The sequence below is a fragment of the Cervus canadensis genome, chromosome 7, assembly GCF_019320065.1.
Source record: "Cervus canadensis isolate Bull #8, Minnesota chromosome 7, ASM1932006v1, whole genome shotgun sequence".
Taxonomy (NCBI): Eukaryota; Metazoa; Chordata; class Mammalia; order Artiodactyla; family Cervidae; genus Cervus; species Cervus canadensis.
In genome coordinates, this window is record NC_057392.1 from 52,239,355 (window position 1) to 52,246,104 (window position 6,750).

The window sequence follows — 6,750 nt, forward strand, 5'->3', positions numbered from 1 at the left end:
GCTAGAACTGAATTTGTAGACTGTACACTGTTTCCACAGATCAAAACTTGAAACAGCATTTTAAATTTCTTCTTAAACAGAACTCTAACGTATGTTTCATATTAACACTTAATTCAATCATTAATAGCAAGAGCACTTCAAATACTGAAGAATAAACATGACCTAAGTCTATTTTAAACTAGGTTATTAGTATCATATTTGCCTATTTGAGTTTCATAAGAATAAAAGCGCTGGATAGTATAGGTCTGAAGAACATAGAGCATATACTTTGGTTAATTTAGGGATGTTTCTTAAGTTCTAATTTTAATAGAAATAAAGATAAGAGAGAAACTTTCTTTTCTACCTAGGTCTTTAGAATCAGGCCACTTTGTAACTTTAAAAATTTCCTAACACTGGACATATTTGATAAAAGCAAAATTAATATATCTAACACTCTTATAGGATCATTATTTTGAGTTCCCTTTCTCTTTATTTTGAAATAGAATATAAAAGCAAAAACAATATAACAAGTATAAAATGCCTGAGCAAACAATTATCTCTACCCTAAGTTTGCATCACAAAATATCTTAGATAGTTTACTCATTTTTAGAGAGGATAATATTCCCCAAAACATTTCTAATTTTAACAAAATCAAGATATAATGAAAGCATTTGAAAAGTATTCAAAAACTTTAAAAAGACAGTTAAAAGGGAAAAGCCTAACTCTTTATCAGGTTTTGTATTTAACTTACCTTGTGAAAAATCAGGAGAGTCTAACTTTAGAGTCCTGTCTGTGCAGTTTCTCCCAAACTCAGCTCTGATGGTGAGTTTTCTCTCTGAGTTTTTATAGTCTCAGTTATACACCCCTCACTCCAATCCCTGCCTTTGCTTTCTCTTACATCATTTCTACAGATTTTCCACTGAACATTTTCCCAAGCTTCTTCTCAATCTCTCTCTCTCATTCTTTTCTCTCTTTCCTCACTGCTGTCTCTCTTTCTCTGTTTCCCTTCCCTATTCTTCTTTTTCATATTTATTCTATCTATTGCTTTGACCATGGAATTTAAATAGCAATGGGAGCATGAGCTCTGGAAAATTTAAGTACACATTTAATATTGTGTTTAGTCTTAGACTCATCACCTCTTCCTGAGGTTTCAGTCCAGCTCTAATCATTACAAATCACATTTGTGAAATAAAATGCACTAGTATTCATTAAATAGAAAGTCACTAGGCCATTTCAAAAGAAGATTTAGGGAAGCAAAATCAGAAACACAAACTGATTTATTGGTGTATATTTTGGACTCTTAAATGATCATGTGTGGAAATGGTGAATTGTTTCAGCCTCAGTCAGGTGCACAAGTTTGAAACTGACAGCTACTTCATAATTAACATTGCTATACTGGGAAGGCTGTCACTTACAAACCTATAAATACTGAACTGTGACATGTGGGCTATAAATGCATACATTTTGTACTCATTTTTATCTTGCTTTTGTTCTCTTGTATTTTAATTTCCTTTTAACTAAAACATTGCTGCCTCTGTCTGAGTTTCCTTCATTCCCATTTCTTACTAATCACATTTGAAACTTTACATACATGAATTATAAAAAATAAGCTATTAAGTCCTTAAAGGAATATGTTGTCAGATCATTATTAGCTCACTTAAGTCACCAGTAGATCCCCATTTGACAGATAGAGACTGAGGCTAGATAAGTGATTAAATGAGATCACACAGCTAGCAAGCAACATTAGAGCTAGGTTTCAAATACAGATCTTCTTAATTCCATATCCAGTTCTTTTCCCACAACTTCATTCTGTCTCATTATTTAAAAAGCTGGAAAAGAGAATCCAAACCAGATTAATTGGCACAAATAGAAATAAATTTGTTCTTTTTGGTTTTACTTTAAAAGCCATTTAAAATAACTACTTGCTTGTGTAGGAACTATTACATGGTTTACTTAGTTCGAGATGGAGAACTGACCAGACTATACTGAATTGATTGGACAGTAAAATACTTCATTTTTATGAAGGGTTTCCAGGGATAACATATGTCTCAACAAGCTTGAAATTTGAGTAGTTGGCAGCAGTAGTTCACAAGTCAAGATAAAAATACAACCTAATTGTGGATCCTTGTTTAGACATTACTGCAATAAAGTGATTATGTTAACTTGAATCCACATGATGGAAAACTCTCAATATAGATTTAATGGTTTCATCATAATGTTACTAGAAGCTGATATTTTTGATGTACCTTCTACCCTTATTTGCAAGGCCTCCCTTAGAGTGCTGACAAGTGATATCTGTGGCTGATTTGTTCCAGATCTACCCCTGCTTAGACAGTCCAAAGATTCCACCCTATTTGTGGATTTTGTTGACCTAATTCAAAAATTTGACTTAACTGTTCTGTAGCAGTAGAAATAGCAACAGTTTATTCCAGGAACATAACCATGGTACATTTAAGCCATTTATACAGGCTTCTGCACATTATAAAGCCCTATGTAAATTACTTATGCATTTATGCATAATAAAGAAATTGTTACTTAAAAGAGAGAGTAGAAATAAGAGCATACGAAGACGCTGAAGGAGAATAAACACCCAGTAATAGAGAGACTAAGATGAAAAAGGGGAAAAGTATTACTAAAAACTTACATCATTATTTAAGTCTCATAATAACCTTGCTAATGAGGCATTATTATTATATAACAGATGGAGAAACTAAATATCAAATTTGTGAAAGGGTAGCCAAAGTGCTCACACTTAAAATGATACACACTGCTGTGTATAAAATTGATAGCTGGTGAGAACCTAGTCTATAGCACAGGGGACTCATCTCAATGCACTGAAGTGATCTAAATGGGAGGAAAATTTTTTTAAAAATGGGATGTATGTATACATAAAACTGATTCATTACTAGCAGAAACTAGTACAACATTGTAAAGCAATTATACTCCAATAAATTTTTTTTAAAAAGTGATGAGGCCAGAAGACTTAGCTTTTTGTATCATTCAGGATTCTGGCAATAAAGAAATGATAGATTCAAATTGAATAATTTGAGAATAATTTATTGTGGGCAGGGTGTGGAGGAACCAGAAAGGATTGTGCAGTATACTGAACCCCCAATAATAACCAGGTATTCCTAAACCTGAAGGATTAAAAGTGAGATTACAGGGACCCAGGATAGAGGGATCTTGGTAGAGAAAGTTGCTTGGTAGAAGTGTAGCTTTTCATCAAGGGACACATGTAGTTAAGAGTGACCTACAAGGGAGGGAAACAGGGAAACAAACACTGAGATTTCACTCTGCTTCCTGGACACAATCTCCTGTTGTATTTACCTCTGGTCAAACCTGAGAGATAAAGGATTCACCATGTTGTTTAACCTCAAAATTGCATTAAGAGGCATATAAATGGCATTCCTTATAAAGATCAACTTGAGTGTGAATGCCACTATTGCCCACACTGTTATGCCACACTTCCTGATGCCTTTTTCTGGTCAGGTTTATTGAAGGATAATTTACATGAACTAAATTCACCTTTTTAAAGTGCACCGTTTGATGAGTTTTGACAAATGTAGACAGTATGTAGCCTACGCTACAATCTAGATAAAGACCATCTCTATAGCCACCCCCACCCCCACTGCCCTTTACAGTTAATCCTCTACCCCACTCCTAGGTCCTGGTAACCACCCATCTGATTTCTGTCTCTATAATTTTGCTTTTTCCAGAAGGCTTTAGGAAATTATACAGTATGTAGTCTTTGGTGTCTGGCTTCTTTTACTCAGAATAAAGCTTCTGAGATACATCCATGTTACTAAATGTATCAGTACTTGGTTTCTTTTTAAAAATGGGAATGTTCTATTGGGTGGATGCGCCACATTTGCTTAATCATTTACCAGCTGGTGAAAATTTGAATTGCTTCCAATTTTTGGTGATTCTGAATAAAGCTGCCATAATCATTAACATAGAAGTCTTTGAGTGGATATACATTTTAATTTCACCTGGGCAAATACAAAGAAATGGGATTTCTAGATCACATGGGGAGGGTATGTTTAACTTAATAAGAAATAGCCAACATGATTTCCAAAGTGGCCCTACCATTTTGCATCTGCACCAGAAATGTATGAGAGTTCCAGTTACTCAGCATCCTTGCTAGTGTTGGACAGTCACTGCCAATTCCAAAAATTTAGCGTTTCTAATAAATGTATACTGGTATCTAGATGTACTTGAGATTTCCTCAGGGGCTCAGTGCTAAGAATCCATCTGGAATGTAGGAGACGTAGGAGACATGGGTCCAATCCCTGGTTGGGGAAGATCCCCTGGAGGAGGGCACGGCAACCCATTCCAGTATTCTTGTCAGGAAAATCCATTGACACAGAAGCCTGGTGGTCTATAGTCCATGGGGTAGCAAAGAATCAGACACGACTGAGCACAAGCACTATACTCTATACTATCTTACTGTGTTTAATTTGTATCTCCATAAAAAACTAAGGGATGTTGATAATCTTTACATGTAGTTACTTCTCCGTGTATATCTTCTTTGGTAAAGTGTTGGTTCAAATCTTTTGCTTAATATTCAGTTGTGAGACTTCTCTATACATTCTAGATACAAGATTTTTTAAATGAGATTTGTGTTTTGCAATTTTTTTTCCCATTCTATAGCTTGTCTTTTCACTCTCATAGCAGCTTTGTTTCATAGAGCAGGCATTTATAATTTTAATAAAGTACAATTTGCCATTTTTAAAAAACAGAGCATGCTTTATATAGCCTAAGAAATCATTTCCTCACTCAGGTTTGCAGTAATTTTTTCTTGTGTTTCCTTCTTGAAGTTTTCAAAATTATTTGGCTATTCTTAGTCATTTCCATTTCCATTTAGGTTTTAAAATCAGCTTATCAATGTGTACCAAACAACTAGCTGGGATTTTATTGCTATTTCTTTGAATCTATAGATCAATTGGAGGAAAACTGACATTTTTCAAGTATTCTGATATGTGAACTTAATATGCTTCTCTTTTATTTAGCTCTTTGATTTCTCTTTATGATGCTTTTAAACTTCTACTAATCTTGTATTTATTTTGTTAAATATTTCAGTAATTGTTTGATATTTTTGATGCTATTACAAATGTAGCTTCTAAAATTTCAATATCTAAGTGGACATCTCTAGTTTACAAAAATACAATTGATTATTGTCTATTGATCTTTTATACTGTGACCTTTTAAAACTTATTTATCAGTCCTAGTAGGTTTTTATAGATTAAACAGGATTTTATGTACATATATAAAATCCTATGGTTCAGGAAGGAAACTTGTTTTGTATCTTCTACTTCAATTTGTATGTCTCTCATATTTTTGTAATTGTTTATTGCCTCATCCAGCCCCTCCAGTGTAATATTCAATAGAAGGGGAGGGTGAACATCCCCACCTTGTTCCTGATCTTGTGGTTAAGAAGGCATTCATTTTTCATTAAATATGAAATATTTACATTAAATACATTAAATATGATAATGTAGGGTTTTATAACTGCCCTTTATCAGGTTGTAAAAGTTTCCTTCTGTTATTAGTTTTCTGAAAGTGAATTATAACCTCGTTCTTCTGAGATAAATTCCACTTGATCACAATGAATACATTTAAGGGTATTTATTTATGAGGGAGATAGGCTTTTTGCTTCCTTAAAATGTATTTTTCAGCTTTTGGTATCAGAATTACAGTGGTCTCACAAAATAACTGGGAAGAATTATGCCCTTGTCTTAGTTCATTCAGGATGTTATAATGAAAGTACTATAGACTGGAAGGCTTAACAACAAATTTTATTTCTAATTTTCTGGAAGCTGGGCAGTCCAAGATTAAAGTGCCTGCAGATTTGGAGTCTAACGGGAGCCTATTTCCTGGTTCATATGTGATGAACTTCTCAATGTGTCCTCACATGACAGGAAGTTTGAGAGAGATCTATGTGGTCTCTTTTGCATGTATTCTCAGTCTCTCAGTCGTGTCTGACTCTTTGAGACCCTATGGACTGTAGCCAACCAGGCTCCTGTGTCCCGTGTCCATGGGATTTTCCAGGCAAGAATATACTGGAGTGGGTTGCCATTTCCTCCTCCAGGGGATCTTCCTGACCCAGGGATCGAACCTGTGTCTCCTAGCATTGGCAAGTGGATTCTTTATCACTGAGCCATCTGGGAAACCCATTGGGTCTGTTTTGTAAGAGCACTAATTCTATACACGAAGGTTCCACCATCATGACCTAGTCACTTCTCAAAGACCAGCTCCCCCCCCCCGCCGCCCCCATCTCCTAATACTGTCACATTTGGGGTTAGGATGAAAAGTGAAAGTGTTAGTCGCTCAATCCGACTCTTTGCGACCCTATGGACTGTAGTCCTCTAGGCTCCTCTGTTCATGGGATACTCCAGGCAAGAATACTGGAGTGGGTTGCCATGCCCTTGCCCAAGGAATCTTCTCAACCCAGGGATCAAACCAGTCTCCTGCATTGCAGACAGATTTTTTACCCTCTGAGCCACCTGGGAAGACCCTGCAATTATTGATATACTTATTTTTAAAGCTACAATCTTAAAACTGGTGTTTTTTGTCTCACCTATTTTCTACTATTCAACTTTAATTTGGATTATTGTTCATACCTATGTTTTAAGTTGTTGCTATAGGTTTACAATATGCCAATCCTTATATTGCCACAGCTTACCTTCAAGTCATATTTTTTCACTTCACATATAGGGTAACAATCTTAATTTCATATTATTCTTCTGATCCTTTGTAGTATTATTGTCACAC

At 35.1% G+C, this 6,750-nt stretch overlaps 1 protein-coding gene across 1 annotated transcript in view; it reads right to left on the bottom strand.

Moving 5' to 3' along the window:
* Positions 1 to 833, bottom strand: part of OSTN (osteocrin) — a 42,056-nt gene extending 41,223 nt beyond the window's left edge. Inside the window, exon 1 of the mRNA XM_043474108.1 lies at positions 731 to 833. The gene's annotated coding sequence lies outside the window, so the exon portion shown is untranslated. The remainder of the gene's footprint in view (positions 1 to 730) is intronic.
* Positions 834 to 6,750: the final 5,917 nt, after the last annotated feature.